Source organism: Mesocricetus auratus, unplaced genomic scaffold (assembly GCF_017639785.1).
Source record: "Mesocricetus auratus isolate SY011 unplaced genomic scaffold, BCM_Maur_2.0 Super-Scaffold_100015, whole genome shotgun sequence".
Taxonomy (NCBI): Eukaryota; Metazoa; Chordata; class Mammalia; order Rodentia; family Cricetidae; genus Mesocricetus; species Mesocricetus auratus.
This window is the reverse complement of record NW_024429198.1, coordinates 62140894-62162897: the sequence shown is the minus strand read 5'-3', so window position 1 is coordinate 62162897 and position 22004 is coordinate 62140894. Positions and strand designations below refer to the sequence as shown.

General features: G+C 42.0%; 1 long non-coding RNA gene across 1 annotated transcript; it reads left to right on the top strand.

Moving 5' to 3' along the window:
• Window positions 1-2699: 2699 nt before the first annotated feature.
• LOC121144254 lies at window positions 2700-9019 on the top strand. The gene is made up of 3 exons (XR_005881570.1): window positions 2700-2809; window positions 8331-8461; window positions 8845-9019. It is a non-coding gene; the product is annotated as an uncharacterized LOC121144254 (long non-coding RNA).
• The last annotated feature ends 12985 nt before the right edge of the window (window positions 9020-22004 follow it).

Below are 22004 nucleotides of genomic sequence, written 5' to 3'. Positions count from 1 at the left end.
TTCTTACACCGCCAATTGGGGTGAGCCAGTATGAAAACGTGACTGCTAGACTCTGAAGTCTGATACACATGAGGTAAATGCATTTGCAAATCATAGCTTCCCCATGGAAGGGGCAATGAATTTGTTTGGGGTGGGTGGTATTGGCCTTTAATAACTGCTAGGGAGTAGGTGCAAGCCCCCCAGAGTGTCTGCTTAGATAGTAGAAGCCAGGACAAGCAGAATTTGCCTCTTCCCTCATAGAAATAGTAGGTAAAAATATGGGGAATGTAGTACAAAGCACATCAAAGGCAAGAAATGTGTTGAGTGAACTTTTATTGGAGAATTTGGGATTTGTTTATACGTCCACATATACAGCATGACGTAATAGCTTAGGACCGTGGGGGGGCCACATGATGCGTGTTGGTTGTTTGCTTCTGTAATGCGTTTTTGTTCATGTTAGACTACCTATTTTCTTGGAAGGAACAAAAATTGTTTTTACATAAACATAGAATAAGGTAAATATTAGTAAAGTAAGATCTAGCTAAGAGATTAAGATGTAGCTAAGGGTACAGTTACCATAAAAGGTTCACACTAAGTGTGTCACACACCTGACAAGCACATATTTAAAAAAAGCTTCTGGTTTGTCTCCAGCAAAACAGAAACAAGCTCAGCAGCAAAATGTGCAGTTTTATGTATTAAACAAAAACCATGGACTGAATAGGCCAATTAGATCATTAATTATACTTTTAGAAAGGGCTAAATCTGAGGGACTCTCCCCAAAGATGCCAAGTGAGGTGATGAGAAATCTATTCACAAAGTTTAGAATAAATAAAACACTCTAATATTTCTCAAGATAGATATTTCAGCATCAGCTTGTATAGAAAGTGTGGTCAAAGTGACATATTGTAATTATATTTCTCTGATATATATGAGAGACAAAAGTATAAATATATGGGTGTCTAAATGCATTATTACAGGCAACCACTTAAGAAAATTATGTTCCCAAATCAAGCAAAGTATCCATTAGTGGATTAATCTTGTCTTTCAGAGAATAAACAATGCTCATTAAGCATGATCTATATTGTGTTGTCAATAAAAACTATAATGTTGAGGTGCTTTTGTTAAAATCAGGGATGTACTTTTGGTTGATTTGAAGACCTATATCTGGGTAGATAATTATCTTACTATCTCATGGAGATTGCCCAAGGCTTAACCCAGATTCTGGGCCTGGCACACAGAGGAGTAGCTATTGATAGCCTGCCTTCTTTCTTTCCTTCCTTCCTCCTTCCTCCTTCCTTCCTTCCTTCCTTCCTTCCTTCCTCCTTCCTCCTTCCTCCTTCCTCCCTTCCTCCTTCTTCCTTCCTCCTTCCTCCTTCCTTCCTTCTTCCTCCTTCCTTTTTCCTTCCTTTTTTTTTTAGGCAGGGTTTCTCTATGTATCCCTGGCTGTCCTGGAACTTGCTCTGTAAACCAGTCGGGCCTCAAACTCAGAACTCCACCTGCCTCTGCTTCCTGAATGCTGAGATTAAAGGCATGTGCCACCACCTTCTGCATTTTTTGGTTAGATTTTCAAAACAGGACTCAGAACTGGAAGAAAACATGGCAAATTATTTAATTATTGCAATATTTTGTGACCTCTTCAAATTGATTAAGATTCAAAATGAATATTTCTAATCTCTAAATACATTATACAGCCAAATTAGGCTGGAAAATTCCAATTATTTGTTCAAAGATATCCAATGAAAGTGCTGGTATTGACTTTTCCTTAGCTGATTAGAAGGCTATTTTTATTGCAGAAATTAGATTCTTGAATTTGAATGGAGGTCATCTACCTAGTCATACAATAAATCCATGCCAGTGTACTATTTATTTTCTCTACAGTAGTTGGCAGAGAAAAATATCTCTACAGTAGTTGGCAGAGAAAAATATGCACACATAATCAATAAGTAGTTTCAAGTCAATGAGTTGTCTATTAGAACTAGAGAAAATCCAATAATAAAATTCCTCTGAGCCTAGCTATTTTTGTCTCTAATGTGACAAGAACTTCCAAATATTTACAAGAGAAAAACATAACAACCTTTCTAGAAAAACTTGGAGTTCTGACCAAACTTGTGACTGAACCTTTGCTGCAGACACGTTTAGAAATGAATAGCAATCCTTGAAAATGCGTGAGAGGAAAATGACTTTCGAATTTCTAATTCTGAATCCCACTAAAAGCTCAGGTGACAGAGATGCCTAGATGTTGCATAAAAAATAAATTAGAGCGAAAGGCAATTGCTGCTAAGCCTCGTGACGTAAGTTTGGTCCTTCGAGCCTATATGGTTGAAGAAGAGAAATAACTTCCTCAAGTTGTCTCCCAATACGCACATAGGAGGCATGGCTCGTGTAGGAGCACACACATGAAAGAATAAATGCTGATTTTTTTAATGCCCAGTTTTGTCACCTGGTCAGGTAGGTTACCTCCCTTTATTTATTTAACCAAAGAAGGTAGCTTAACATTGCAATAGTATGAGATGTATAAATTAATGGGTGGTGAAACCTGCTCTTATTTGTTGCTAAAGCAAAGGAATGTACAATCTCAGAGAGAGGGCATGGCTTGCTCTCATGGCCACTGTCTCCAAAAGTTTTCAGCAATGAAGTCACTGCTTACAACGCTGGCCTATATTGTGTTGTAATAAACTGCATAGTGACAGATATGAAAGCAGAAGACACCAATATGAACTTGAAAGCGGATACTTGGTGACAAGTTTTTGGGCAAAGCATAGCAAAGAAGTTTCTCATGCAGAATACTTTTCAGAAATTGTACTGGAGAACAGGAACCTGTTGTGGGAGTGTAAGTAGCATACTTCTACACTGAAAGCTAAGCAAGTCCTGAGGGTGATAGAATGGAAACCAACAGAATGGATTCCAAGTGTCTCTGTGAAACAGGAAAGCTCTGCCAATGACACAGAATAGCATTGGTATTCTTCACTTAAAATTTCTTTAGTTGTGGTAAAATACTTATCACCGATTTCCATGTAAATCATTAAGAGTACAAGTCACTGGTATTAAGCATATTCATACTGTTGTGCAATCATCACCCCTATCTATTTCTAGAACTCTCCATGAACAACAGAAGCTGTGTGTCCATTAAACAGTATCTTTCCATTAACTACCCCCCACTAAGTCCCTAGAAATCCTCGGATGTTTTCCAAATCTCAGAATTTAAGCATGTGAGGCACTCCATAAGTAGAACCATGTTGTGTCCGTATTCTTATGATTGTTTTTATTTCACTTAGAACAATGTTTTTAAAGGTCCATTAATGAAGTAACATGTACCAGAGTTTTCCTCTTTGAAAGAGGAACAGCATTCTATTTGTATGGATACACCATGTTTTCTTTACTTATTCGTCCATCAATAAGCATTTGGGTTTCTTCCACCTTTGTCTGTTATGGAAAATGATACTATGAAGCCGGAATGAACCTGTTAGAGGACCTACATCCAGTTCTTTTGAACATACACCAGAAATGAAACTGCTAATTAAATAGTATGGTGACTGTATTTTTTAATTTCCTGAGGAGTTTGCATAGGTCTTCCTTCCTTCCTTCCTTCCTTCCTTCCTTCCTTCCTTCCTTCCTTCCTTCCTTCTTTCCTTCCTTTCATACATCAGATCCCAACATTAGTTTCTGCTTTCTCCACTCCTCCCAGATCCTCTACCTCGATTCTCCCCGATATCCACAGCCCCCCCAACCCCCCGTTTCCCTTCGGAAAGGAGCAGGCCACCAAGGGACATCAACGGAACATGGCATAACGAGATGACATAAGACAAGGCACAAACTCTTATATCAAGGCTGGACGACACACCCCACCAGGAGGAAAGGAACCCCAAGTGCAGCCTAAAGAGTCAAAGAACCCCTGCCTTCCTCCCTGCCTCCCTCCCACTGTTAGGAGTCCCACAGGAACGCCACGCTACACAGCCACAAGGGATGTGCAGAGGACCCAGCTCAAACCCACACAGGATCCAAGTTTGTCACTTCACAGCTGACGCACCGTGGTGTTGCGTTTCCATTAAATGATACAAGCCTCCGATTTCTTCACATCCTTGTCAACACTTGCTTTTTATTTCTCAGAGTCACAAAACCTCATTTGAAAGGCCACAGAGAGACCCAATACTGTGAGTGCTAATTGATTATTTTAATTTGAAAAATGTTTCCCGTATTTTGCCCTCCAGGTCATGACATTTTCAACTCACTTAGAGCTTATTGGGATGCAACACAGTAAGCTGACAAGAACCTCTGTGGAAATACTATGCATAGTATATACTATGTACATATTTATTAGTTTAATGTATATTTAACACACCCATATGAAAGACACTGAATTACTGACATGGTCTCTAGGAGGACGGCACCTGGACAGGAAGGGCTAGAGATAGTGTTAGGATGGTTACTTGGAAGATCTAAGTTAGGCACGTTTCAGAATTTAAAGTAAGGAATCAACCAATGAGTATATTGAAGTAGGCTTTTCATGGTGACCAACAGCATCACGCTCCATAAATTATTATGTTTTTGTGCACCCGGCTCAAAGAAAGGGAGGCACCCTTGACTGTGATGTGGAGAAGACAGCTCGGCCTGGAACTTGGAGGACAAACCACTGGGAACACATTTCAAATGAAAGCCAGCAGTTAGCATCCACATTTTTTGGGGTCTCTTTGTGACACTTCAGATGATTTTTTTGTTATTGATTCTCCGCCCCCGTCTCCTCCTCCATCTTCCTGTCAGATCTCCCTCCTGTACATGTTCTTCCTCCCAGAGCCTCCTCCCCACCTTCACGCCATGTAATCCCCCGTGTCTTCTGCGTCCTTCCCCCATAACGGTCTTGTTTTGCATCTTTTACCGCCACTGACGCGCATGCGTGAGCTATGGGCTGCATGAAAGAGAGAGCACACTATGTCTGTCTTTCTGAGGATGGGCGATTTCATGCAACGCTTTCCAGTCTTGCTCACTCTCCTGCAAGTTTCATGAAAGACTTCATTTTTCTTTACAATGAACACAGTCCCATTGTGTGTGTTTGCTTCATTTTTTGCTATCTGTTCCTCTGCTTGTGGATATCTAGGCTAGTCCCTGCATTGTTTAAGAAGACAACAGCAGTTGTGGGTGTGCAAGTATGTATCTGGTAGGACACAGGGCCAGCCCTTTGGGTGTGTGTTCAAGAGCGACATAGCCAGGTCAGGCCGTTTACTGATAGTTCCCTTTGCTGTGTAGAAAGTTTTATATTTAATGTAATTTCACTTGTTAATTCTTGTTGTCATTTCCCGTGTTGAGTTCTTTCCAGAGAGTTCTTGCCTGCGCCTATATCTTGCCACCACTCTTTTTTTTGTTTTTATTTTTTTTACAAAGGTGTCAAATACAGACACCGGAAAAGAGTCAGTTCAATAAATCACTCTGGAAAAACTGGATATCCACCCATAGAAGGATGAGATCATATCCAAATATCTGATGCGGCACAAAACGGAAACGAATCAAAGAGTTTAATCTGAAACCTTAATCTAGTGGAGGAAAGCACTTCAAGACACAGGAAAACATCGTTTTCATTGTCTTTTACTGGTTGAAATTTGTGAGACTTGAGAGTAATCTTGTAGTGACAGGAAAGAGTTAGCATTGAGAACAAGACTGAGGCAAGTAGGGAAAAAGTTACCAGAAGCTCAGGCCATGCCTGAGGAGGGCTGTACCCAGAGCGCCGAGGGGCTGCTCCTCTTCACTCTGTCCTAGGAGAGGAAGGCAGGGATGTGGGTGTGGGAGGCTCTTCAGGTGTGGTGTCCAGAATTTGTAGGAGTTCCTCTTTCATGACTCATGGGTTCTCTCTAAAGTGGAGGTTAGGGTCATCTTCAGAATGAATGGATTCCAGTGTGTAGGAAGTGCAGGGAGAACTGTGAGTATTTACATGGACTGGTCAAGAACCTAGGTCACCATCAGAGACATTTAACTGTGTCTTCTGGCCTCAGGGAATAGCGTGGGCACTCATGTTTACACATCTCTGCGGCAATCGCAGTTGCTTTCTCTTTTCATTTTTTTCTTCTTCCTTTCTTGACTGGTCTTCTCAGTCAACAGTTAAAATGTTTCTCTAGAAGGACTCTGTTTACATTGGCTTTGGGAATATTTCTGTTCTCTCTCAGAATGATTAGGAAATAAGGGCTACTTAAGCTTGGTCCGGCTCCCCACCTTGGGCCATGCACTGCATGCACACAGTGCTGGCGTCTGTAAGAAGATGCCACCTCCCATTCAAAGACAGGATGATAGAAACCCACCACATTACTGCTTTCTTTGATGCTGTAGAGTGCAGGAAACAAACATTTATAGACAATTTTTGGCCAAACAGAATCTAAGTTGAGAAAAAAAAAACCAGGTTATTTCCCACTGTTAGCAATCCGTAATGTAATACAAATCTGCCTGATTTTTTGCTACCATTATTCTGCAGTTTTGACACTGGATGGGGCTTTACATTGATCAAGATTTGGATTTTTTTTAGAGAAGTTGACAGAGGAAAACACGGGCCAGGAAAAGTGAACACGCTGTAGACAGAGGATGAAGAGAATCAAACTTGTGTACAGCAAACAAGAACACAAGATTGGAGAGAGAAGGAGATGAGGAAATGAGGAGTGAGGATAAAAAAAACACAAGATGTCCTGAGAGCATGTGTGGCCAGCACTGGAATGTTATCAGTAGAAAGCCAGAGGATTTATTTTTCTGATTCGATGGTTTTAGTACCTGGCTATCAAAATAACGAACCAACATGGGATAAAGGTGACAAGAACACGTGAACGCAGATATGAAGATATTTGACTCGTCAGTCATGTGTATCCTAGGGTGATCAAGGTTTCTTAAGGGAATTGGGGTGACAGACAGACACCGAACCACGTGCTGGACTTACAAGAATGGCGAGGGGAATCCTGGTTTAACCTTGCTAAGTTAACTGCAGTGATGACCAGAAATCATTTTATTCCTCGAGACTTCAGGATGAGAGTGCATTTTCTCACCACTTTTAGATATGGAATCTGTTAGTGAAATGTAAGATTAGGTTAATTAATTAGTATGTAATAAAATATTTACTACATATCTAGTATCACCTACTGAGAGAATTACAAAAGTTATAGCTTCCAACTTTGCAATCTGTGGAGCTGAAGTGTCTGCTATAGAGTGTTGATTGAAAGGGTTAGTAAATAAGTGTAACATATGTTTGGAGAAGAGATGGGCCAGTTTTACCAATCTGCTTGCATTAACTCTGGTGCAAAGAAATTTACATTGCTTTTGGATTTCCTGTGTATATGTGCATGTGTGTACTGTTACAGTCTTATTTTCAGTTAAGATCGAAATAAACTTCCCAAGCATGCTGTATTTTCTCTACTCTCTTTTACTGTGCCTTTTAGTTGTTTATAATGTTTTAAGTTTACTGACTCAGAGGAAATTCCTAATATCATTGTTTTCATTCTTTCCTTTCCGTATAATTAATATATGACCTTTGACTTGGGAATTTTAAAATGTCATTACTCATTTTAAAAATAACCCAGAAAATGAAGGATGATTTCTCAATTGGTTTCATTAGAAAGTTTTCATAATTTTCATGTGCCTATAGTTAAAGGAAAGATTTGAGTAGAAAGCTATAGTTTTCATTTAAGTATGGAGAAAATAATTTTTTGAGCAGACATTGCTACAATATAAAACTATGACTATATTAAAATTATGCCCTAAGGCTGTTTGGGAGTGTCCATGTTGTGCTTCAATCAAAAATGCTTTTTCACACTTCATGGCATTACACAAGTTTCATTGCTAGGAGACATGGCCCCTTGCCACAACCTACTCAACTATGCCAATGTCCTTTGCCAAAAAGAAAACTCTTCTCTCTTCAGGTAAAAAAAATAGATCCAGTCACAGCCATGAGACCATAGTAAAAAGAAAGATATTTGTTAACATAACACTCTAATTTTCCTCCCTTAGGGAGGAAAACAGCCAAAGAAACTCGAAGACTTAATACTTTCCTTAAATGTTCCAACTAAGAAAATGATAGAGATAGATGATACATAGATAGATAAATAGATAGATAGATAGATAGATGATAGACAGATAGAACGTGAAAGACTATTACACCCAATTTTGAAAATAAATTGATACCATGAGTGGAATGATAACTTAGAAATTAAATTCTTGAGAAATAACACTAACTTTGCCAAATGGTTTTAACTTTAAGCATAAATTTGTTTCTATATATGACTTGAGAAAACCCTTGTAACTTAATAAATGGCAAAAGATTGATAGGGTCTGGAGAGAAACCAGAGGATCTTTAAGGTTTAGAACCCATTCCATTTCCTGTCTCCTAGTCCTCCATTATCCGCAGATGGGAATCAGTAAAGGACAGCTGAAGAGGAGCACCTGTGAGGTGTACCGCCGCCACAGACAGGAACCTACTGGTCAAGGATCACGTCACTGATGTCAGAGGGAGCACGGGCAGGTAAGGAGACTCTCGGTTGGAGGAGTGTTGCGGTAAATAGATGAGTCCACCTGGACCTCTCCTACATCCAAAGGGGAGGAGGTGTTTCCATCGGGTTTGAAGAGAGCTGGACTCAGGGGCCAGTCACTCTTACCGGGAGTGGGTAACAGAGGGAGGCAGGCACTTGTGCACGCGTATCCATGCCAGTTTCTTCCCTGAATCCTCTATTCGGGACTCATTTTCAAGGAAGTCACCCTAGGAGACAATTATGCATTCCCATGCTGGACAATGCCCAGTGAGGACTGTTGTCACCGAACCGATAGAGACTGAGCTTTGGTGCCAGCGACTTCCCGGGTAGATTGATTATTTGGCATCCCCTTATGCCTACAATGTTTTTTCTCCAGTGTTTACTCATAGGGAATGCCGAAGCTGACTGTGGAAAAGGGGGTGAGGAGGAAGACCATAGATGGTAGCCTTCTGTCACAATTTGTCTCATGGAACCTGTCCCGAAACTCACTCCTTATCCAGTAAACCGAAGCCAACTAAAATGAACAGAATCAGCACGTTTGCAGAGCAAAATTGCAAGTGAGATATTGTTTCTCAGTTACACCCTTTTTACTGAGGTTTGTAACAAGGACCGTACTACCAATCTTCAGGGTATACCACACGTAGGTAAGCACTGGTCAATTCTGCCAGTCCACCATTATAATTCTTGGAAATTCTTTTTTAGATCTGAAATACCTTTATTGTTAGTCTCAGGCATTCATGTGGGTCACTTGCTTCAGTTTGAGCTTTGTGAGGCACGGTCTCCCCATGCTGCTGAGGCTGGAGTCCAATTCTTGGTCACATTCCTGTCTCAGCTTCCCAGTTGCTGTGATTACAGGCATGCACCAGCATGTCTGGCTTGCTTTCTGCTTTTAGAAAGAGAGTCGGGAGGCAAAGTTGCATCACGGGCCCTGGGCCAAACTGGAATGGAATGTTGGCCTTCCCACTTACATGCTATATTAACTTGGACAAATTGTTTTGTTTCTCCACGCTTTAGTTTCCTAATTGGTAATACTGGGTCAATAATGATAGCGCTATAATCGTTGTGTTAGGAACGTCAGTGGAACCCATTTTGTGTAAAATCATCTTGTTTGTGTGAGTTGGAATAATGCCACCCTTGCAAATGTGTGTAAGGGAGCCAGCCTTAAGCAGCTCTGATATAAGCCAAGCCCAAGGCAAGCTCTGATATGTTAATGGACCAACCCCAAGGTGGCTCCTACATGTTAAAGAACCAGCCCTCAGCTGTGAATCCCAGAGAGTGCAAAGGCGTGTCACTGACTGGAATGATGCAAAAAGCTAGGACTTTGGAGATAGTGCCTGGAGCCCACTGCCACGCATACACCGCCCCATGCCCCCGCCTCAACCCCGAAGTAACTGGACTTTGAGACTGGCCACACAGACTCTGACACTAGAGATTCTGGAGTTTCTAGCATGGACACAGTTGCTAAGTTCACATGTGCCCACCTGTCAGGGGCCTTTTGGAACTTAGCAGAAGGAGGCGTCTAGCATTTCCTAACCGATCATTCCACACTTAGTGAGATGTCTGTCTACACGAGACTTCCACCATCTTAATAATCACACAGTATTATAAGGACATGAGATTATCATAATTTTTATAATAGCATGATAACATAAAGAATGCGTGAATGAGTTTCGAGCTAAAACTTGAATTAATAATTAAAGCTTTTACTTTGACTGAGAATGTCATACATTGATATGGGTGGGTTCTGAATCCAACTAAACTTTCAACACCATATTCAAAATAATGGTGCAACTTTTATTTGGAAGATAAGCATGTTCTGTAAGATCATCCCTTACCACTCGCTTGAAGATCTGTCTCTACAGGGAGCATGAGCTGCGGGCAGCCTGTAGCCTACAGGCCTGCCCAGGATCATACGATTTGTTTTTGTGAACATGGGCCTCGCTCCTGTTGTCTGACTACGGAAAACACCCAGTGGCTGTGCTTCTTCAGCAATTCCCATCGAGCTGGGGCAAAAGAGCAGGCGCCAGGCACAGCTAGTTACTCACCTATCAGGTGACTTCTGGTCTTGGCTAGTGTAGAAAATAGTGCTATAGTTAAGTACGGTGGCACCGTTTGACAGACTCGTTCTGCTTCCTGTGGATGTAGACCCAGTACTGAGACTGTCGGATCGTACGATCATGAGCAGGGTGGAAGAGTGTCTTTGAAGGACCATCATCCTCAATAAGGGCTGTAGAATGAATACTCCTGCCAACAGTGCTCTTCCCCCCCCCCCCCGTTGTGGAAAGGGGCTGAGAAGTTAGGTCGGTGGAGAGTCCTTGCATAGTAAGTGCAAGGTCTTGGGCTTGGTACCCAGTTTCAACATGGAAACCAAACAAAACAACGTGCTTTAGATGGTGCTTCCGATCTCCTTGTTGCAATTCCATTTAATTTGTAGACTTTGTAGACTACATAGTTCTCATAACCCTCCCGTGTACTTGTGTGACAACTAGTTTGAAGTGTTGTCAAATAAATCATATAGCTCCATTTCTTTTTAAACATAATCTCTCCTTCCTTCTTCCCTCCCTTCCCCTCCCTCCATCCCTCCCTTCTCTCTCTGTCTCTGTCTCTGTCTCTGTCTCTGTCTCTGTCTCTGTCTCTGTCTCTGTCTCTCTCTCTCTCTCTCTCCCTCCCTCTCTCCTCTCCTCCTGGTCCCTTCCACTACCCACCCCTTAGGTTCCACCCCAATCCATTTCCTCTTCCGTTTCTGTTCAGGAAAGGGCTGATGTCCCATGAGTATCAACAAAACGCGGCATATCAAGTTGCAGTAAAACTAAGCGCCTCTCCATGTACTAAACCTGGGCAAGGTGGCCCAATACGAGGAACAGGGTCCCAAAAGCCAGTGAAAGAGTCAGACACAGCCCCTGCCTCCCTGTTAGGAGTGCCACAAGAGGATCAGACACAGCTCCGTCTCATCAAACTGTCCTCTCAGAGTTCAGGTTGCTTCGCGTAAAATGAGGCAGGAAGGTTCTACGAGGCGGAGAGGATGGATGGCGCCAAGGATGCAGTGTCTTCCAGACGCAACAGGACTCACAGATACATACGGAAACATGCACTCGGCCTGCACATGGTCAGGCCAAACAGGGTCCCAGCACTGGCAAGGGCGACTGGGCATGAGCCCCCACCCCTAACCAAGGAGCTGTCTACAAACGACAACTGCAAAAGAGAAGCCACTTTTCCAAGGGACTCTTACTGGGTACACAAGCAACACTTAAGGGTCGACTCTATGCCCAGCAGTACACAGCCAACACAAGGCTTGTAGATTTTTGTCTCATACTCTTTTGTTTGGACATTTTTTTTATCTTACTTACATATTGTTGTTTCCAATGTTGTGTATTTATTTTTTTGTTTGTGTTCTTTGTGCATTTAAATTTTTTTATTTGCCTGGGTTTTTTTTTCCAAAGAGAGACAGAGAAGCCATGAGACCGGAAAGGTGGGGGAGGTAGGGGAGGGTCGGGACCTCCGAGTGCCAGCCTCCGTTTCCCCTCAGGGTTCAGGCAGGACGCTAAGCAGCAAGTGCGGGACGGGCTAAAGCCATCCTAAGGTGAAGGAGTCAGCTCAGGCAGGTGTCCTCCTCGTGTCCCTTTCTTTTTCAAAAGTTCTCCTCCACCCCACAACGTTTCCAGGGAGTGTTACCACGCAGACACAATTAGCGGTTCTCTGGCAATAGCAAGGACCCCAGGCACGCAGTTTTCAGGGCCAGGACGACGAGAAGGCTGACAAAGCAGGCGCCTGTTACCTTGCTGACTCAGAGAGGGTGTGGTTGCGGAGCACCTGAGGAAATCTGACAAGGGACAGTTTAGAGGAAGGGGCTAAGTAGTGTGAAATCCAGCGCCTGGCATTTCCAGGCTCTGGGCCCATGGGAGGCTTTGTTCCTGCTGACCCCCAAGTGAGAAGGATTTCCTTTCCCTGGGGCCTTTTGGAGAATTCAGGCACCCAACGTATATTCTACATATCAAGATTATACACCCAAATGAACAGCCATCCTCCTGACTTCCCACAGTAGATTGGGAATGCATTTGTCACACACACACACCCACACACACACATACACACACACACAGGCTAGGGAAGGAATGAAATCAGCACATTTAAAATTACAGGCAGAAGTACAGATATTCTGGAGTCTGTATTTCTTGCAGTCTTCGCAAGGGCAAGTTTTCACCATCAGAAGTTAATTCTGGCGGGTTGACACTTAGAATATTCATTGCTACTTCTGTAATAAATGATAAACACTCTCAGCAGAGGGGAGGGAAAACATGATCAAAATAGATTGTATGGAAAAACATTTATTTTTAATAAAAAAGGAAAAAAATTACTGGAGAGTCTATTTCCTTTCCTTCTTCGTTCATGGCTAAACAAGGGTGTGAGGTTCTCTCTCTCTCTCTCTCTCCCTGTGTGTGTGTGTGTGTGTGTGTGTGTCTGTGTCTGTGTCTGTGTACATACATCTACTCTCCACACTGAGCTGTGCTGAAATCTATGGAATACATCACATTTTAGCTCAAGCTGTATCTTTGTTCTTAAGTGAGCTACAGTATAACCAAATCCCATTGACGCTCAGAGGCAGTAGGGTGAAAGCCCGTGAGTACCTCATATGGTCCCCCCAAGTAAAGCAGAATGTTTGGTATATGGTTGAGTTATCTTGCTCCCCCCACAGTGGGAATCTGGAGGTTCCCCCTGTGATGGGGGAAGTCCTCCTGTGTATATGCTGTCTTATTGGTTTATTAAATAAAGCACTGTTGGCCAATAGGGAAGCAAGATAGGTGGGACTAGGAGTCAAGGAGGATTCTGGGAAACAGAGGCGCAGTTAGTCATGAGATAGGACACCAGAGGAATAAGAGGTCCGGACCTTTTCTCCGGTAAGAGAAGACCACGTGGAAATACTCAGATTAGCAGTTATAGGTTAATAATTAAGTCAGAGCTTAAGAAACCAAGCAAATGACCAACAGTTTCATAATTAATATAGTGTTTTGTGTGTTATTTGGGGGCTGAGACAGCTGCAGGACCCAGGCGGCTGGCGGGAAGAGTACACGTTACACCCATGACCACATGACACTCTCCTAACAGTAGTGGTTACAAAAAGAGAACATCTTAAATCATCTTGTCAGCTTTTGAGTGAATGGTTTTGCATCTCTCTGTGGATGAAAGTTCTGTCCTGCCTGGTTCCACAGCCATTTAGTCCCAAATAAACACACAGAGGCTTGTATTAATGATAAGCTGTTTGGCTGATGGCTCATGCTTCTTACTGGCTAGTTCTCTCTTCATCATTAATGCATTTCTATTAACTGTGTGTCTCCATGTGGTCTTGTCTTACTGGAGAATGCCTGGGTGTCCTACCTTCCCAGTAGTTATATAGTGTCTCTCCCATGACTCCCTCTCTGGGTTCCTCTTTCCAGAATTCTCCTAGTCTAGTAGTTTTGCCTATAATTCCTGCCTGTCTACATCCTGCCTGTCCATTGGCCCAAACAGCTTTATTCATCAACCAATAATAGAAACATATATGCACAGTATACACAGAAGGACATATCCCATCATCTCTCAACAAGTTTCTAGACTTCTCAGGAAGGGAGTAGCTCAGTGTGTTGTTACTAGATTGGAATGTATGTAAAGTATAGCTTCTAGACTTTTCTGTTTTACCAGCCCTCAGTTTCACCATCATCATCTCTTAGTACCATCCATGGGCCTATAACTTAAAAAATTTACGCATTCAATGTGCAGATCTCCGTTTTTAAGTTTTTCTTTGAACTTTACATTGTTAGGAATGAGTTTACTTCAGGACAATGGAGCATATAAAAGAGAAAAGGAGTACTCTGAGAAGTGTAAATGTTTTGTGTCGCAAAGATTTAAAAGTTACGAGAAGTAGGAGGAACTGATATGATGTTCCAATTTTCTGTTTAAAAAATTTTAGAATTATTTCATAATTTTATGTATATGGATGTTTTGCCTGCGTACATTTCTGTGTACCACATGGGTACAGTGCTCACAAAGGCAGAAGAGGGCATCAGATCTCCTGGAACTGGAGTTATAAGTGATTGTGACCCACCATGTGGGTGCTAGAAATCCAGTCTGGGTCCTCTAGAGGAGTGGCCAGTGCTCTTAACTGCTGAACCATCTCTCCAGCCCCAGTTCTCTGGGCTGTAATTCTCCCAGTTCTCTGAGCTTCTATCTTAAATATTGACTAGAATTATCAATTTTGCCATTTTGTTGTAGGAATAACGAATATAAAATATTATAGATGTAATATTTATGAATAGCTGAGTGTTTACTATAACGTAGCACAAAGGGAATGAATTGGGGAGTCCTTTCTAGTATCTACCTTGTAGTGGAGAGTACCACTAAGAAGAAGGTGAGTTGTCTTTATCTAAGAATCTAGTGTCCTCAGTGGAATTAGCAGTAAAAGAAATAAAACCAGTGACATATTTGGCAAAGTAAGAGGCTTTTATGACTGATACAACTACATTTTTTTGTGGAATTCTGAAGTTGAGATAATTCTATTTTAGTCATTTTGTACATGATTGCATTTTATCTTAATTAATAACTGATTTTTTCTGTAAATGTTTTATAGTATAATTTCTTCATTTAGCATATGTATATTGCATTCCTACTGTTCCAGGAATGTGTTTACCTACTATGTTTTGTAACATTGAATGTGGGAGGTGGGTTGAGTTTCTCTTCTAGGGTAGCCTCATAAAATTTGAATTATTGATAAATATAAGTTGAGTTCACTGGAAAAAAATTTCCATTTGAGGTAGGGTCTCATAGCACTGATTGTCCTTGAACTCACTATGCAGACTAGGCTAGCCTCAACGTCACAGAGATCTGCCTGTATCTACTTGTGAGAACTAATACTAAGATGCATGCCACCACATCCAGATGAAAAGATTTTTTTAATTAAAAAAATTTCAACTCTTCTTAGATCCTCTCCACCAGCACAACTTCATGTTCTCTTTTTTGCTTTCTGTCTCCCTCACTTTTTCTCCCTTCTCCCCTTCCCCTCTTCCCCTCCTTCTCAAAAACAAAAACCAAAGAATGAAAGTCACTTTTCTTCAATGGAGTATCATTAGGTATACTAACCACAATTCAGGGCAGGCCCCACGCCCAGGAGTAACTGGCCAACACAAATCCAACTCAATGGTGTTTTTGTGGACTTTTTTTCCACTTTCTTTGTCTTGACTTTTTTCTTTTGCATTTTGGTCTTCTTATTGTTCTGATTTTCAGTTTTGACTTTTGTGTGTGTATTTGTTATTTATGTTTTGTTCCATATATATCTGAGACGGCAAGAAAACATAAAGTTGGGTGGATACTGAGGTGAGAAGAATCTGGAAGGAATTGGGAAAGGGAAAAACATGATCAAAATATATATTGTGTGAAAATTTTTATTGAAAAAATTCATACATTTGAGATTTCATCTTACTCCAGTCAGAAAGGCAAATATCAACAAAACAACCAACACTGATGTTAGAGGGGGTGTTGGGAAAAGGGACCTCTCATTTGATGTCGGTGGGATTGCGAATTGGTATAGCCACTATGGAAATTAGTGTGGAGAATTCTCAAAAAACTGAAAATAAATCTGCCTATGACCCAGCTATACTGCTCCTTGGCATATGCTCAAAGGACTCAACACTCCACTCCACAGATATTTGGTCAGCCATCTTTATTACTTCTTATCCACAATAGCTAGGAAATGGAAACAACCTAAATGTCCTTCAACTTTTTAATGGATAATCCAAGTGTGGTACAAATATACGCCATGGGATACTTTTCAGCTGTAAAGAAAAGTGAAATCAATAATTTTACAGCTAAATGGATGGAACTAGAAAAGACTGTACTGAGTGACTTAAAACTCAGACCTAGGAAGACAATGCTGCATGTTCCTGCCCACTGGGGACTCTGAGCTCCAAATCTTGAAGTGTCAGTACACAGCCTGAAGTCACTGCCCAACCCGGGAGAGTAAAGAGGGACCAATGCACAGGGACCAGGGAGCACAATAGAGTTGGGGAATGCAGTGTACAAGTGGTCTGACCATGGAAATAGAAAAATGTGGGATCCCTAATTAAGGAGGAGGAAGATAAATACAAGAGAAAGATAATAATAAGGACATCTGAAAATGCCACTAGGAATCATACTATTAACTATCAAAGTAAAAAAAAACCTGTAATACATACAACTATGTATATAAATATACATGTGTAGTTTAAAGGATTTTTTTTCTCTCATTGGGGCTGACAATACTCCAAGAGCCAAAGACCACCTTAAAACCCCAAGCATGAGAAGCTCTCCTTTGAATTGTTGGTCAGGGTTGTCCAAGAGACTCCCCAAATACTACAAAGCTCTTAATTGCTCCCCAAAGGTGGGATGTAAGTTTCTGTTACTGAAGACACCATGCACTTCAGATTCAGGGCCCAGAGGCTGGAAGCGACCTGAATGCCCCCTCCCTGAGAGCCATCTTTCGTGGTACCAGGAGTCATCATGCTTCTGGTATGAAGGAAGCAACCAACGGTCCCACCCACATATGATACCTATGAACCACAACATTGACCAACACGGCATGACAACTTTAAGGGTGTAGCAGTAGTACACACACCCAGGTGGTAACCAACAACTCTCCAGTTGCGCTTAAGACCCACTCAACAAGAGGGACATCGTGCACGAGGAACTAGAAACTACTTGGGGCTAGTGAAGTCGTGGACCTTGGAGAGGAGCCTACAAACACCACTTTCTGAAGCCAGAATAATCCCTACGTACAGTCTAAGTATCCCTATTTATACCCACAGATAAGTGTAGTCCCCATCCCTCATCAAGGAAATTTCTCTTTGCAGCAGATGGAGACCATTACAGAAAACCACAGCCAATCAAAATGCCTACGGATACTCATTTTTCTTTCTTTCTTTCTTTCTTTTTTTTTTTTTTTTTTGGTTTTTCGAGACAGGGTTTCTCTGTGTAGCTTTGGAGGCTGTCCTGGAACTCGCTCTGTAGACCAGGCTGGCCTGGAACTCACAGAGATCCACCTGCCTCTGCCTCCCGAGTGTTGGGATTAAAGGCGTGCGCCACCAATGCCCAGCCTACGGGTACTATTTACAAAACGACCCTGGCACCTAAGACTCAGAAAAGGGGACCGGAAGACTGTAAGAGCCAGAGGGTCAGGGAGCTGCTGGCCATGAGACTGTGACTCCTAGGAATGTCAGAAACTACACCGGTAAAGTTCCACCAACGTGGCTTTTTAAACATGAGCTGAACAAAAAACCAATAACAGACTTGCCAATTTGGACACGGGGGAACACCCATTAGGCCTCAACCCCGCACAAAGAACTACAGATAACTAAGGGATGCTGAGAGCAGCAGAAATAGTCTTCCTCGGGGAAGAGCTCACCGACCAGTCTGGACTGCCCTCGTTCATAGTGTGGGAGTTACGCGATGGGCCAGTGCACGCAAGGCAACTCCATATTACAGAGCAAATACCTTTGCAAAATGCAGGCGCTCACAACCCCACACAAAGTAACTCCCCATTACAGAGCAAATACCTCTGCAAAATGCAGGCGCTCACAACCCCACTCACTGCCTCATGCTGCAGGAGGCTGGGCTGCTGCCCCCCCCCCCCACTGCCTCCGCAGCAATAAGCCCATTCCGTTTTTCCTCTGGTCTAAAGGGTGAATTCATTCACAGCCTGCCAGACTGTAGATCTTGTATCATGCAGGTCGTGATGAATTTGCCTGACAAGCTTCATTTTACTTACATTGAGTCATGAGATCAGCCATGCCTCAGATTTCACGTTCCAGAGTCCTTAACTAGATTCTTACCACAGGTTGTCTGTAAATTTGGTGAGAATGTATTCAGTTTCATTCATTCAGAGGTCCTTTGAAGGTTCCATTTATGCCTCCCAAGAATTGTGTCAAGCTCTTCAGATTAAAAAAGGATTATCATGGAAATATTAAGCTACACAAAGTAGGGATGTCCTATGATACTTTATTGAGGGAGAAGTCACTTACATGAGAAGTCAAGAAAGCCAAGAACCAAAGGTTTGCACGCTGCTCTCCGAGACTCAACCGGAACCCAAAGAGGCCGGGTCTCCTTCCCCCCATCACTTTTATCCCCGGTTCTCCGTACCTGTGACCACGCCCGTCGTGGTCAGCGCTACGGGTAGGTAAGATCTCTCCCTACATAGGATATATGCCTATCTTTCTCATTGTACAATCTGTTGGTGCAGTTTAGATATATAGAGTTACAATGCACAGAATGCATGTTTTTCTTTCCGGACACCGCCAGGAGGATGACGGTGTCTGAGTCAGGTTCCTTTTGACAACAACAACAAAAAAGCAGGAGTGACTGATTGGTTTAAGCTAAGGTATTTGGTAAGTTTGTAGGGCACAGACTGAACAAGGAACCCAAAGCAGGACTTACACCACTGCACCCAAGAAGTGAAATGCTACGAGCCACCTAGGCCCGACTTCTCTTTCCTTCCGGCTTCTGCTTCCGCCTACTTCCCCAACTCTCTGCACAGTGGCTTCCAGCGCCACCTGTCATCAATGGGTACACGACACCCTGCAGGTTCACGTCGCCCGTGCTCAAGAGTCAACCTCTAAAGGCCTCGGGGATTCTACTTGTCAGCCAACAAAGATGCTGCTTAACCCAGTTTCCGATGCGCACCCCCCTGGATCCGTCTTCAGTGGGCGGGACATGCAGGCTGCATGGCGCGCTCGAGGAGAGGAAAGGGAAGGCAGATACTATATTTAGTCAGCGACTCAATTGCTACACACGCAGCCCTGCCCCTAAGTCTCTATTATGGCTAGTCTTTGGTAACGCATGGTGGTTTGAGGACCATTTATTGTTTTGTAACAGTTAATTATTTTGAGGTAACTCATGGTTATGATTTTATCATGGGTCAAAATCCTGCATGGTTGAAGTTGCATGATAGTGTCTGAGCTCTTCCTTAAAGTCCTACTTAGTAGTAGCTGTATGCTAGTGAATGAGTTTTCCCATTTGCTTTAACTTACTTGGCATAGGCCTCTAAATTTTTCTTTCAAGTATTGTGACACTTGTTTAAGTGATGTCATTAGAGATAAATCACTCAGCTCTGGGACTGGCTTACTTATTTTTCTTAAGTATCCTCCCCCCCCATATCCCTCCATCTCCACCTCTCTCTTGGAAGAAAGGTCATGCTATAAATGCCAGGTTGACTTTGAACTTGTCAGCTCTCTGTTCAAGTGCTGGTAGTACAACTGTGACTATGGCCTCTGGCTTCTTTTTCCTATTAAAGAAAGAATTTTGAATAGTTTTTTAAATACTTGCTTACTGATTAGCCTATGTGTAATTTAGTTGACTTCTTCTCAGGTGTTATCAACTTTTGTTAATGACTTCGAACTCTAATCCTTCTAAAGACAGTCTGCTTCCTTTCTGAATATTACATTCTGAAAATATTAAATTTTGTAGAAGCCTCTTTCTGTTTGAATTACTCCTCTTGCAAATTATTATCAAGCAAATAATTTCATTGAAATTTTATTGAATCTTTATAGACATTAATAATATATCATGAGCATTATAACTAAAAGCAGAGATTGAAAAATAATAGTTTCTTTTTGACATTTAAAATATCTGTTATTAAGTCTTTGAAACAGTTCTGTCATACTCCATAGCTACTTTTGCTTCTTTCTGATGACACCTGTGCATATATATTAATGTATAAGTATTAGGATTAACATGATAAAGAATCTAATTTGAAGTATATATATGAAACACTGACTTGAACAAAAAATAAAATCAAGAAGTATAATAAACTCTCTATATTTGTTTAATTCTAAAGTGAAATGATTTACTAATCCCTTTGCCAAAACGAAGTGGTATGTGTATTTCTGCATAATCCATGCATATTGATTATTTATGTACATGCATTTTTCTATATGTGTAGGAGAAGAAAGAATTGGAAAAATATTATCTTTACTGCTGGAAACAAAATTCTTTTGAGCATAAAAACTATATTACTTGGAAAAATGCTCTGAAAGTATTTTGGATGGAAGCTGACCTTCCCAGGGATCTAAACACCATCAGACTTTGAGGGTGGTAAAAAAGTGTTCTGCATCCAAAGGCGAATTTAGAAGAAGGGAGGAGGTAAGAGCTGAAGAAGGAAGATGGGAGGAGGTTGGGAGGGCCGGGGCAGCGAGCAACAAGAGACGGAACGCTGCACAGGGGAAGTTGCAGAGCAGGGCCCCGAGGAGAAGGAGCCACCGGAAGAAGCGGACTGCGCGTGCGTTCTCAGGATTTTTCTACACAGGCCACAGCTCTGTCCTGCTACCTCCATTTGTTTTCCCTAGCAAAATACGTACCTCCAAAAATGACTAAGGTGAGCAGCTTTGTGGGCACACACTTGTGAAAAACCAACTTTATTGCCACATTCGGTCCAAGATTATGCACACCAGAGCAAGATGTAAGCACAGTGGAGGCAGGGGACTCTTAGGCATGGATTACCACCTGAAAAAAATTAATATTAAAAAAATCTTAATACAGGGATTTTTCAACCACACCGAACCCGGATTCTTAGAACCTGCTGTTCTCTGTCCTAGGACCACGTTATGTCCGAAGAGACACTGAACGCTAGTCATCCTCTTCCATTTCATTTGGGCCAGCGCTGTGGACACAGCGAAGGACAGCGAGCCAAAGGCGGACGATTTCACTCAGTTTAGCGGGTGTTAGGTCATCCGTATTTGCCCTCTTAGGGGAAGAACCCGCTGCTTCCAGCACTCACAGACTCATGGTTGCTGCTGCTTCCTGAAACCCACTGGCTTGCTGCACCACGGACTGGAGACACCGGTTTGTCAAAGGCTTCCTTTTTATCGCTTTAACCAATAATCGTGTGACTCTGACAAATTTCCTGTCTCTAATTATTTATGCCATTATTTCTCTTTATTCTGCATCACAGGATGTTTGGAAACATCAACCTATCAGTTCCATCTAAGTGAAAGCTTGGATGATACAGCCTCTTTCACCTGAAGCTAAGTTAATGTACTCACAGAAACTATATTGGGCAAAAAAAACAATCATAGAAACTTATCACAGGAAATATAGCATAAGCTGTTTCATAAGCTTTTAAAAGTTACTCCTTTAATGTTATGCCAAGTTTATGTATTCACAGAAACTATATTGGGCAAAAATAATAATAGAAATTTATTACAGGAAGAGTAGCATAAGTTGTTTTTCAAATATTTTGTCTTTTTTTTTTAAAAAAAGATGCTTTTAAAATTTATTTATTTAATTGAAAAACAATCTTATTTTACATATCAATCCCAGTTCCCTCTCCCTCCCATCCTCTCATGTACCCCACCAACCCCCCATCTTACCCCCATCCACTCCCCAGGGAAGGTGAGGCCTTCCATAGGGGATCATCAAAGTCTGTCACATGATTTGGGGGGAGGGCCTAGGCCCTCCTCAGTGTATCTGGACTGAAGAGTATTCCTCCATGGAGAATGGGCTCCCAGAGTCCATTTGAACACTAGGGACAAATACTGGTTC